Here is a 13,099-nt window from a genome sequence, read left to right as displayed (position 1 = left end):
AGAATTTTTGAATATTTTAATCATTTAATTAAGGGGTCAAAAAAATGACTTTTGCATTAAACTCAAATTCTGGAAAGTTTGTATTTTATTAAAATACTAGACCTAAATACAATCAGTTAAAAGGTAAGTACGCTGAAATTGAATGTTTCTTCATTTTATTACGAATGTTTGAAGTTTTGAACTAGTTTTAAATTAGAGTTGACCGATTTGTTGACTTTTTGAAATTAATGATTTTCTAGAATTTTAATATTTTTAATAAATACTAGACACTATTATGAGTTGAATGCAAGTGAGTTTGATCAATTATGCTTTTTATTGAATTAGTTATGAAGGTTTGAAATTAAATGTATTTAATGAATTTTCAAAATTGTTTAATTAAAGGGCCTTTTTGTGATTTTGCTCCAAATGAGTTTCCAACTCCTTGAAATCAACTCCAAAGGTCAGGAATGATCTAAGGAGAGATTCCCAAGTTTTTGGGAAATTTTTGGAATTTTTAATTATTATTAACTAATTAAATTTAGTAAAGATTGAATTTCAATTAAAATTAAATTAAGATTTAATTTGGTGTCAAATCAAGGGGGTTTTAATTTTCATTGATTAAGGTTTAAGTTCTAGTCAGTTAGAGGTCTTAAGAATATTTTTTGGGTTTAAATATGATTTATTACATTTTTTGGAAGGTTTTAGGGTTTAATTAAGGCTTGATCTTAAGAAAATTGATTAGGGGGGCTTAATGACTTCTAAAACCAGTGAAAATTTTCCCTAAGGCTGAGAATGTCACTATGTTTGAAATGTTCAAGTTTCAAGTTCAAATGAGGTGTATCCAAATTATTGGAAATATTCTAAGTTCTCTAAACAAGTCCTTAATTATTGTTCTTAATGACACTAAGTTTGAATGGGTTTGAATCAATATTTTAACTAACCCTTGGACAACATAACACATCACACATAAGTACAATCAATTCCTAAATCTAGGAGAGCCTTAGACTATGTGGTGTGTGCACAACCTAAGCATGCAAGGATTAACATCAAATATACAACTAAAAATAAGATTAGTGAATAATCAATTAATGATTAATCACTAAAAATCCCCACTAATTATATTCAAACAGTTCAATCTATGCTTTAAAATTTCAATGGAGCTCTCAAGGGTTAAGGATTTAAAATATATATAATTTTAAAATAGAATTTAAATTAGATATAAGAATTAATTTATAATTAAAATATAAAATTTTAAGTACTTTAAAATTATTTAAAATGTATTAAATATTTTAAAGTAATTTTAATTTTATTTCAAAGGTATTGAAGTTATGAGAATTTTGATATTTTTAAAATTAATTTTTGGGATTATAAATAATTTTTAATCATTTTTTTAAACTTTTTGTAATTAAAATAGTTTTAAAACTAATTTAATACTCTTTAATTAACTTAGGCGGCGGCGGAGGCCATGTGGCGCCTTCTGCTTCGTCCAGCGTAGAGGCGGCAGCGCCAATGATAAATGGCAGCGGTCAAATGGGCCCCGCTTACTTATCCAGCGTGGCATCCCATCGCGGCCATTATATAACACACGGTTAGATCTAAGGGTCGAGATCAAACCACACGGCCGATCTTAATCCAGCAAAATCGAACGGTTGAGCTTGATCCCGCGGTCTGTAATGGGTGGCTCAGATCTCGTCGGATAGAGATTTATCCGCAGGACCGACTAAGCGGTCGAGCTTAACTGCAATGAGGTTCAATCTACACCGTTGATCATACAATCAATGGCCCAGAAAATGTGCAGTTCATGCACGTTACGATACAAATCTCAATCAAAGAAATGGCTCGTTGGAAAGATTGGCTCGATCATTTAACTTGAAATTTTAAACATAGAGTGCCCTTATGAAGAGCATCAATGGGGTACTTATTTAGCATCTTAGAAATTGCTTTATAAAAAGCTAATTTAATCTAAGTTTCTTAAACTAGGGTTTAGGTTTCACCTCGATTTAATGGACGGATTGAACCGTGTTTTGAATGGTTGCATTTGTGGACTGTCCACGCTCCATTTTGTAGAAGATCCCTAGCCTTGATAATGCCTGGATCGAGAGGTAGAAGCGATTGAACGGGAAATGCTTCAGTTGGCCGGAAAGCTCACCGGCGGCAGCATCAATCCGCCGGGTTTTGATGTGGGAAATGAAGAGGGATTCCTGGGGAGCTCAAATGAAATGTTTTTGAGCTCTGGGATGGCCGGGATAGAGAGAGAGGAGATGTTAGAATGAGAGCTCAAAATGGAGTATTGCCCTATTCAAACTCCATCTGATCGAATGGAGGGTTGAGATTGATTAATGGAGCTCCTATATAATTGCCATCTGTCCTTGGGGTGGTTAGGATGGCAGGGAATCAATAGGAGAAAAGGACATGAGGCGTAAGCCTCTTTTGTCCTTTGGAGCACATGGCTTAATTAAGAGCCATTGGATCTCCATCCAATGGCTTAGAAAATCCTTGAGAAAGTTCCATAAATTGATTAAGGTGGCTGGAATGGTTTAGGGATGGAGAGGATTAACTAAAGATGGGTTTTGACCATCTTTGACCACTCCCAAACCTTGATTTGACCATTTGACTGGTCTCCATGCCACATGGTAGCTGAGGTGGCATGGGTGGAGCTTGTGTAGCTGATTTTATGGGTCTCAAGGCATTTATATAGTGAGATTGAAACTTGGAAGTGGTTTAAGGGAGGATTTGACCACATTTGAACCCTTCACTTGATTTGTTGACCATATTGACTGGTCAACAGTCAAATGGCTGTCTAGGTGGCATAGAAGGAGTAGATTTGAATGCTGGAATGTTAAGAACTTAAGGCAGTCCACTAGGTGTTTGAGGGTTCAAGCCATTTGGACACTTAAAGGGTTGTTGACCAAATGTTGACTGGTCAATACCCAAGTGGACTGCTAATGTGGAAGCCAAGTGGCCTCAAAGATTGATTAAAATGAATCAAAACCAAAGCCAAGTGAAGGGATGGAGGTTTGAATTTGATATGGCGTTTGGAATAGATTTAATCCAACATTAGAGTTGACTTGGTCAACTCTACTTGGATTTGATTGACCAACATCCCAAAACATGGTTAGGCCATAATTAGAAGTTGGTTTGAAGCTTAAAATGGAGTCAAAGGATTAAACGGGTTAAAATAACCAATTAAGACCTTAAAGGAGTTTTGAGTCAACCTAGGTTGATTGGGTCAACTAGGTTGACCCAAGGGGTGGGTTTGGGCTCAACAAGTTTAAAATGACATTTGGAGGCCAATAGAAGTAGTTCCATGGCTCAAAGAGGTCATTTGGGTCAAAACACCTGTTTGGTCGTTTTGGGCTCACGACCACCAGGGGATGAAATGAGTCCAGAAAAATGTAGTTTATTGATCAACATATCAGGATTAATGGTCTGAAAGTGACTAGAGGCTCTAGGGAAGCCTCTAAGGTCAGAAACTTCTGGGTGACAGGTCTAGTGGCATAGGCTATAAAATATTTACAGCCTATGGATTTTGATTTAATTTCTGGGGTTAGAGACCTCAGAATGGGCTCAAATCTGTATGGTTGCCTCCAGAGACAAGTCCCATCAGTATATGCAACTGACAGACTCTAAATTTGAGGGCATTTGGCTAAGTTTCAAAGTGTTTGAAAATTCAATGGAAAAGGTTTTTAGGATAGGGCCTTAAGACTTAGGATTTGATTCTAGATTCTTGGATGGGTCCTTAGTGACCTCATACAAAAATGAGGTCAACAGTGGACAACTAGAATTATAGCACTTGTAAGATTAGCATCTCCCATAACATAAACTAATGCCACTACAATACTAATTTAGCTCTGTTATTTTATTTCCTTATGCAAATTAGTTACTTAGTTAACAATCTTAACATTTTTTTGGGGCATCATGTCCTTTGGAAGTTATAATAGCTATGCTGCAGTGCTTTTCACTTTTCAACACTGTGGCCCTAGAGGGGTAAAAATTGGCACAAAGGTATGATTGATTTTAATGTTATGACACTTAAAGAAAGTGAACATGGTGCTACAATGCTGACCAGTTTGGACACTACATTACTGTCTAAAAGAGAAGTGAACATCACCATGCCAATGTTGTAGCACTCTTGTGGTGCCTTTGATGACACTGCGATGTTGATTTAGCTAATGCCGTGGCGCAAGTTCATACTTAAAATTTTATTTCTTTTTAAAATTTTTCATTCACAACACAACTAATATAATACAACTTTGCAATAACATAAATGGTCAAAGTTAGTTTATTCTTAATTTTTTCACTCTATGAAGTATAAATAATGTTCACTTGAACTATAATATAGAGTTTTATTTTTATGCTAATTTTACATAATTTTAATTATCATTTTTACTAAGGATAGTTAAATAATAAGAATTTAAGAATTAAATAAAATTTTAATTAGCATGAGGAGAATTTCAATAAAAAATAAATAAATGAAACACAATCAACAATTAACACTCAGTATGCTATTATATGTATAATAATAGGTGCAAAAAACAAGTTCTACACTAACATAAACATAAAATTAGGTTACAAGATAACTAATGCCCTATGCACCATACATAGAATATTGGCCTAAATTGCCAAAATAATAAACCTTGTTCACAATATTTATTCTAATTTCTCACTAATTGCATTCTCTTCTAAAAGGTATGGAGTAAAGAAAATATAAGAGATCTGTGGTTGGATTGAGAGAGAAAGTCTGTAGAGAGAGAAAGTTTGAGATTTCAAAAATCTATTTTTCAAATCTATTTCTTTTATGGCTTCATTGTTGGTGACGATGACGGTTAACGGTCGCCGGCCTCCTCAGGCCGGTGCTCCGTTAGAGGAGAAATGTCCTTCGGGACATCCAATGAATGGAGGATCTCATAATGCTTTGTCTTCTCCCCCGACTTTTGGAGATGACAGAGTTAATCTCTTCCCTAGAGTAAAGTCTCTTTTTAAGATGAACAAGCCTTTACTAATCAATGAAGGAGGACAGCAAATGAAGAAACAAATTCTGGAAATCGTCGGCAAGGGTAAGGGAATGTTATTGGAGGACAATCTGGAGGAAGTTCATAAGTTGGGAATACCCAATTTCATTAAGGGAGCGAAAATATTTTCTCCTTCTTCAAATTTAAAATCTGTGATAAGCTATGAATCAGATGCAGTGGATATGGTATCTGATATTGGTGATAAAGGTGATTCTCTGGTAAGAATGGAGACTGAATCAAATGTGGGTGAAATTCTGGTAGGAAAATTTTAGTAGCAGCTGAAGAAAATTTGTTAGCTGATCTGAAGAAAGGTGTAGATATGCGAAACAGGTGAATTGGGAATTTGTGAGAAGGTTAATGATGAAATGCCTAAGCGGAATAACCCAGGTAATCTACATAATGCCTGGCTCAAAAATAAAAATATCAGGGTTGCTGATTTGGATTTCGATAAATCCACAACTGGAGAAGGGAAATCTGTCATGCTTAATGTTGAAAAAGTTATGGAGAACTCCAAGAAGCTTGAGAAGTCTTTGGTGGTGAAAATCTTTGGTGGTAATATCCCTCTTTCTTCAATAAGCTTTTAATTGAGGAAACAATGGGGTCAATATGGAAAATTTCATCTAACGGTGCTTGAAAAGGGATGGATCCTATGTTCGTTCACTGAACCAGAACCAATGGAGGCAATATTAACCAATGGTCCCTCATTTGTTAATGGGAACATTGTGGTGATTGAAAGATGGACCAAAAGGTTTGATCCAAATTCTCTGAAAGGTCTCTCTGCTAATATATGGATCAAATTACCAAATCTTCCGTTGTATTGTTGGGATGAAATAAACATCTGTCGTATAGCTTCCATGGTGGGTAAGCCTTACTTGATTGATGACAATATGTTTCAGTGGTCCCAGAGAGAATTTGGAAGGGTCTGTGTCAGGATAGATTTAGATGCTAAGCTTTCGACCGGAGTTTGGGTTGAAAGAGTAGAAAACAAATTCTTCTAGAGAACTGAATACGAGAAGCTGCCAAATCTATGTTTCGAATGCGGAAAGATTGGTCATGAAAAGGAAGATTGTGCTTCTGCTAAAATGGAGAAAAGGATTAATGCTATTAAACCTTTTATTTCAAATGACAATAATTTGGAGGGAATGAAAAAGATGGTAGATAATCAAAATCTGGAGTACCCTGGATTGGTTGACAAAGAGGAATAATGACCATGGATGTTGGTAAAATATGGAAAGAAAAAATTATACAATAACTTGATCAGAAGACCAAGTTTACGGGTGGCAAGTAGAAGTAATTGGGTGCCATTGAAGCAGAATGCTAACAAATTTTATGGAACAAAGGAAGACAATGATAACCATAAAGTGGTGGAACAAAGGTCTGAGAGGAGGTCATCAGTTAACCTTGAAGGCAATAACTCCAGTGCTCAGGAAACTATGATGGCAGAGATGGATAATAATTGCTTTAATGCATTAGTAGATATGGAGGAAGGTGAACTAGTTCCCTCTACAAAAGCAGTCACATTTGAAAAAGAGTTTCCCATTTGTGAGAACAACATAGAAATGAGTATTCCTGAAAGTGTGACATATAAAGAAGAATTGAAAACTGATATCAGTGAAAATAAGATATCTGGAAGTGAAGGGAAAGTTGAATCTATCTGATATTCTAAGAAGAGAATTCTTAAGCAATTGAGGGATTTGGGTCCAATCAACTCTTCAATTAGAAGTCAAAAACTGGAGCTAGAAGGGAAAGGTAATTTGGGGGCTAATCCCCAAAATCTCTTTTAATGTATTCCATAGCTTTTGAAATTGTAGAGGAGTGATTCTCTCTACATTAAGGAATTTGTTTAAAATAATGGAGTTGTTTTTTTGGGTTTGGTAGAAACCAAAATTTATGAATTAGATAGAAATGAAATCAATAACGTGGTTGGCAATGATTGGAACTATTTCTTGGTCACTTCATCTGATTTATCTGGGGGAATTTTTTTACTATGGAATTCAAATCAAGTTGAGTTCACGGTATGTACTTTTTTTGCTCAAATAGTGATAGGAGACCTGAAAATTTCCAACAAAGAATGGTGGAGAGTGGCCACGATTTGTGGTAGTTGGGAAATGCTGAAGAGGAGAGAGCTATGGGATATGATAGACAGGCATTCCACGAAAGAATCTCCTATGGAAGCAGGAGGAGATTTTAACTGTTTATTGGGCAAAGAAGACAAATCAGGAGGCAGGAGGTTCACATTCTCTCAAGGTCCAAAGGAGATGAAGGTGTGCTTATTCAATAATGATTTACATGAAGTAGGGTTCATTGGTCCTAAGTTCACTTGGTGTAACAATAAAAGTGGTGGTGCAAGGATTCTTGAAAAATTGGATAGGTATTTTATTAACACCTCTGCTTTAAGCTCCCCATTCCATTTTATAGAGAGGCATTTGGCTAGGATTGCCTCGGACCATTGCCCAATAACATTGCAATTTTAGAATTTCAAAGCTACATAAAAAAGGAAGATCAAATTTGAAAATACTTGGGCATCTTATCATGCTTCATTTGATGTTGTAAGGAAGGAATGAGATAAAAATTATCAAGGCAATAATTCTCAAGTGCTCAATAAGAAGTTTAGAAATTCATTGAAATCTTTGTACTTTTGGAGTAAATCTAAGCTTAAGGATTTAAATAAGCTTAATGATAGTCTTATGGAGGAAATTATGGAACTTCAAAATAAAGAATCTTCGCTTGGTGCTCTCTCATATTCTGACTATTGGAGTCTCAAAAATAAGGTGAATGAATTGAATTCAACCATGGCAAGATTAAATTCTTGTTGGAAACAGAGAGCCAAGATCAAGTGGCTCAAGGAATGTGATGCAAATACAAAAATTTTTCACTCATATGCAAGTGCTAGAAGGAACGCCAACAAAATTATCAAAATTAAGGATGAAAATGGGTTGTTAGTGGAAGATCAAGGCAAATTGAAAGAGGTGTTTATGCGGTTTTTCCAAAGAAAATGGGAGGCTAGAAGCTTCAAACTGCAAGGTTGGCCGGCTGTGAGATCTTGTTTAAAAACAGTGGATGAAAAAATGCTAGAGGCTGAACTGACTATTGAAGAGGTAGAAGGAATTCTTGATCAATTGAGAGGCAATACTACTCCGGGAAATGATGGAGTTACTAATTCTTTCATCAAAGTTTATTGGGGGTCATCAAAACAGATTTTTGGAAGGCCATTAATCTTTTCTTTATCAATGGTGAATTGAATAAAGAATGGAAGGAGACTTTGATAGTGCTTATTCCAAAGGTATCTAATCCTATTCTTCCTTCTAACTATAGACCTATAAGTGTTTGTAATACTGTCTATAAGGTACCAACAAAAATCATACAAAATAGATTAGTTATGGTCATCCCAAAACTAATCTCCATGGAGCAAACAACTTTCATTAAGGGGAGATCATTGTCAGACAATGTTTTGGTGGTGCAAGAAATATTTCACAAACTAAGGATCTCTAAGAATTCTAATGGGCTTGTCTCCTTCAAAGTAGACATGGAATAAGCATATGATTCCATGGCTTGGCCTTCTTTAAGGAAAGTGCTGGAGTATTTCAACTTCCTTACTAAAATTTCTAAACTCATTTTGGAATGCGTTGAAGACCCAAAGTTTGCTTTAATCATCAATGGAAATTATTCCAATTGGAATCTTGCAAGGAGCAATTTTAGGAAAGGTTGTCCTTTGTCTCCAATCCTTTTTATTCTTTGCACTCAACTTCTCTCAAATACATTTGAACAAAGCTCTTGTGGCATCAAAATCAATCCTGGGGGACCTAGAATTTCCCATTTACTATATGCAGATGATGTTATCATGTTCTCTGAAAAAAATAGAAAGAAGGTTAAAAGAGTAAAGTAAATCTTACTTAGCTTTTGCGAATGGACTTGGTAGCAAAATCTAAAAAAATCTGTAATGTTGTTCGGAAAACACGTGGGAAGGAAGAAGAAAAATTGCATCAAAAGAATCATGGGTTTAAAACAGTTAGAGAACTCAATTATCTTGGATTGAAGATAGTTTTGAGAAGACTAACATATGATGATTTTCAATTTATCATAGAAAATGCATTGATAAAGTTGAATCAATGGGGAAGTAAAATTCTGTCATTAGCAGGTAAATGGAATCTAGTAAAATATTTTTTGCTAGCTTTGCTTACATTCCATGCGTCTCACTCCCTGGTCCCTAAATGTGTATTGGAAAATCTTGATAAAGCTTGTAGGAATTTCATTTGGAATAAGAATAATGGCAATATAGGGTTGCATTATGTCAGTTGGTCTGAATTGTGCAAACCAATTGATAGAGGTGGCTGTGGCCTGCATTCCAATATTTCAAAGAGATCTACTTTGAGAGCACGTTTTGCATGGAGATTTATTCAGGATAAAGATTCTCTGCCAAACAAAATAATGGCTTCTAAATATGGAGCTAAACTGGAAAAGGGTTGCGGTAGAGTGAGCAGCTCATCTTCTTATAAACTGTTGAATGAGGGTTTTAAAAAGCTATAGCCTATCGCGAAATGGTCATTAGAGAATGGAAAACCAGTGGATGCATATAAGGAAATCTGGATCCTTGATAAAAGCATAGATAAGTGGCCTATGTTTATTTTTCCCCATGATGGTGATCCTATTTTGGTTAATAAATTCATTCTTGATGGTTGTTTGAATGAATCAATGCTGCTGGAATCTTTTGGGAGGGAACTTATTAATTTGATTACTCAAATTAGTATTACACAAGAAGGTGAAGAAGACCGTTTGGAGTTGATCCAACAAAAATCTGGTATGTCCATTTCTGGGTTAGCATATAAAGCTTCGGTGGAAGTATCTCAAGAAGTCTAGTATTGGGATTGGATCAATAAAGTGAAACTGAATTCTCGGGTGGAGGTTTTCTGGTTGAGATTGTGTAGAAATGCCATACCATCTCTTCAATTCTTATTATATAGAAGATTACTAAACAGTGACTATTTCCCGAGGGGTTGCAACTCAAGTGAAGATATGGAACATATTATATGTGGATGCTTGAAGCTTAAAGAAGTTTTCTACCATCTAAATCAATGGGGATTTTGTATTCTGCAGATGGATAATTTTGAGCATTATAACAAATGGCTGGAGACTAGTTCAAAGATGAAAGGTATGATTATTTACCTGTATTGTAATACGATTTTTTTGGTTGGGAAAAGTAGAAACAAGTTCATATATGAAGGCGTGAAAGAAAGTTCAAGTTATATTGCTTCTAATGCTATTTGCAAAGCTTATGTCTCTTATTGTTCTAGTCATTTTAATTTGGGCATTTGGGATGCTAATCAGTCTTTAAGACTGTCCAATAATTGGCATCCTCCTCCACCCAAATGGATAAAGGTGAATGTAGATGCTTCCGTACTTTCTTCATATAAAGCAGGGATTGCAGTAGTTTTCCGAGTCTGTAAAGGGAGATTCCTTTATGCTTATCAAAGATCTTGCATACATTGGGACATAGCACAACTGGAATTGCTAGCAATTCACTCCTTAAAGGATGAAATCAAGGACTGGATGTTCAAATACCAAGGCATTATTATAGAAGGGGACAACTCAAATATCATATCTTTTCTACAAAGTTCTTGGAAGAAAGGAGTGCATAAGGAAGAGGGTATGGATTTTCTTATGACTTTCAATTTTGTTTTTTTTAATTATATAGGCCATGAGAATAATAAGTTAGCAAACTTATGTGCTAACTATGCTTACTTCAGTAGCTTTAGTTGGGATGAATTTTCTCTTAATAAGGTTCCTCCTTCATTCTTCAATACTTTGAAGGAGGAATCAACATTGTAGTTACTCTTTTTTATTGCTTTTTAATATAGTAGCTCCGGCTTTTTCTTTAAAAAAAAAAAGAAAATATACAAATACATATCCCCTATTTCTCCAAATTTAAAATTTCCTTATCAAATACACATCCCCTATTTCTCCAAATTTAAGATTTCATTATTGATCTAGTCCGTATGGTTTAAATTTTTTATAATCGACCTTGAAAATATGAGAAGTTTTCTTATCATGAATGTTTATGGCACCATTGAGACATATTATAATAACACTTTATGGGCCAACCCATCAAAATTTATATTTTCCATAGAAAAAGTAAAATAGTAGAACATCTTGACCATGATGAAATTTATAATATAAAATTTCACATTTATGCATTTTCTTAATATATGCATTGTATCATCTTATATCTGCATGAACTTGATTATTGAACATAAAAAGTTTATTAATGATACCAGAACTCTACAAATGGAGAAGAGAGATGGAATCTTCTTTTTTAAAATATTACTCACTTCTAATCCTAGAGGAGAAATACCTATTATTGGTTATCCCCATTACTTAAGCTGAATTTTAAGGAAGAGAAAGGCAACACTATACTAAAATGCTAACAAGGATTTAGAATTAAAATTCTAGCTTGTCTTTTTTTTTTAATTTTCAAGTGTGATGAAGTTTAAAAATATGAAATTCTGAAGTCCGGCCTCAGTGCTTAGGTGCTAAAGGAGGCGTTGCGGTGCTTCATTTTCTCTTAAGGATTTTTTTAATCTCAAATAATGAAATTCAATGAAACAAAAACCCTACTTATGAAACCAAAAATATAAATTGGGTTGCCTCCCATGAAGCAATAAGCTGAAATTCTTCAACCAAACTTAATAACCTGTTAAACTAATTTTGGGTTGCCTCCCATATAGCATAAAATTTATAGTCTTAAGCCAAATTTTTATAGATTTTTTAATTTGGCTTGAGAATATTTTTTCCATTCTACAAATGATTTCCATTAAGAACTTTTTCTTTTTCTTTTGGATTAACTTCAGTATTACTAGGTAAATATTTAAGAGGTAACTATTGATTGAAATTGCAAGCTGACTTAATTGTGTTTTTAAATTTATATTACGAGAAGCTTGATTTTGCAATTAATTCACTAACTTCATAATTATTACTTTAATGTTAATTTTTTATTTACAAATTTATTTTTTTTTATTTGATATTGGAGGATATGTAAGTCTACGATTAATAGTAGGTTGTCGAGAAGTGAACTAATCTACATTATTTTGCCCATTATTTACATTGATTGCTACCACCCATATTATTTGACCAATTAAAATTAGGATAGTTCCTCAAACCTCGATTATAAGTATTTTTATGGGGAGTCTCTTGTATTTTAATTATATTTATATTTTTGATCACTTGCACATTTATATCTTTAATTGAATTTTGAACCCATAAAGATTTAGTTCCTACTCAAGAATTTACTTTTATTATATTTAACTTTGTAAAATTTCTTCAACTTGTGCAACCAAGATTGATAAAGCATAAGTTTCATAAATTCCAATTACTTTTTAGGATTTAAGCTATCAGCAGGCCACAGAAAATTATTAGTAGAAATATTATCTATTAATTCATAGGCTTCTTCAAATGGATTAGGCATTAATGATCCTCCAGCTAAAGCATCAATTATAGCTCTAAGAGATCCTACTAATTCATTATTAAATATTTGAAAAACCAATCAATCAAATAATGCATAATGAGGGCAATTTCTAAGCATTTCTTTATTATTTTTTCAACTCTCATTAATGGATTCTAATTTAAACTGAGAAAAATATGTTATGTTATTTCTAGGTTTGGTATTATTAGATGGTGGAAAATACTTATCAATAAATTATGAGGCAACTCATTCCAAGTAGTTGTGGAGCCCGAGGGTAAGGAATTCAACAACATTTATGTTTTATCTCATAGAGAAACAGAAACATTATAAGTCTAAAAGTATCATCACTAACACAATTGTACTTAAATGTTGTAAATATTTTCTAAAAAGTTTGCTAAACTTAATTTTGTCTCTTCTACAAGAGTTCTCCACATCGAGAGTTTTGAACTATTTGAATATGAGCTAGTTTTAGTTCAAAATTATTTGCTTGGATTGTAAGTTTTCTTTTGTTCTGATTAATTCCGTCTACTAAAGTGATTGAATAATCCTTAAAAGGACTAGAAATATATTACTCTAAATCAGGTTTTTTTATTTTCAAAATCTTTATGTTTTTCTAAATTTAGAAAGGTTCTCCCAATTTCAACTTCAAATG

This window comes from Dendrobium catenatum, unplaced genomic scaffold, assembly GCF_001605985.2.
Source record: "Dendrobium catenatum unplaced genomic scaffold, ASM160598v2 fragScaff_scaffold_63, whole genome shotgun sequence".
NCBI lineage: Eukaryota > Viridiplantae > Streptophyta > Magnoliopsida > Asparagales > Orchidaceae > Dendrobium > Dendrobium catenatum.
The sequence above is the reverse complement of the archived record's forward strand: the minus strand, read 5'-3'. Positions refer to the sequence as shown.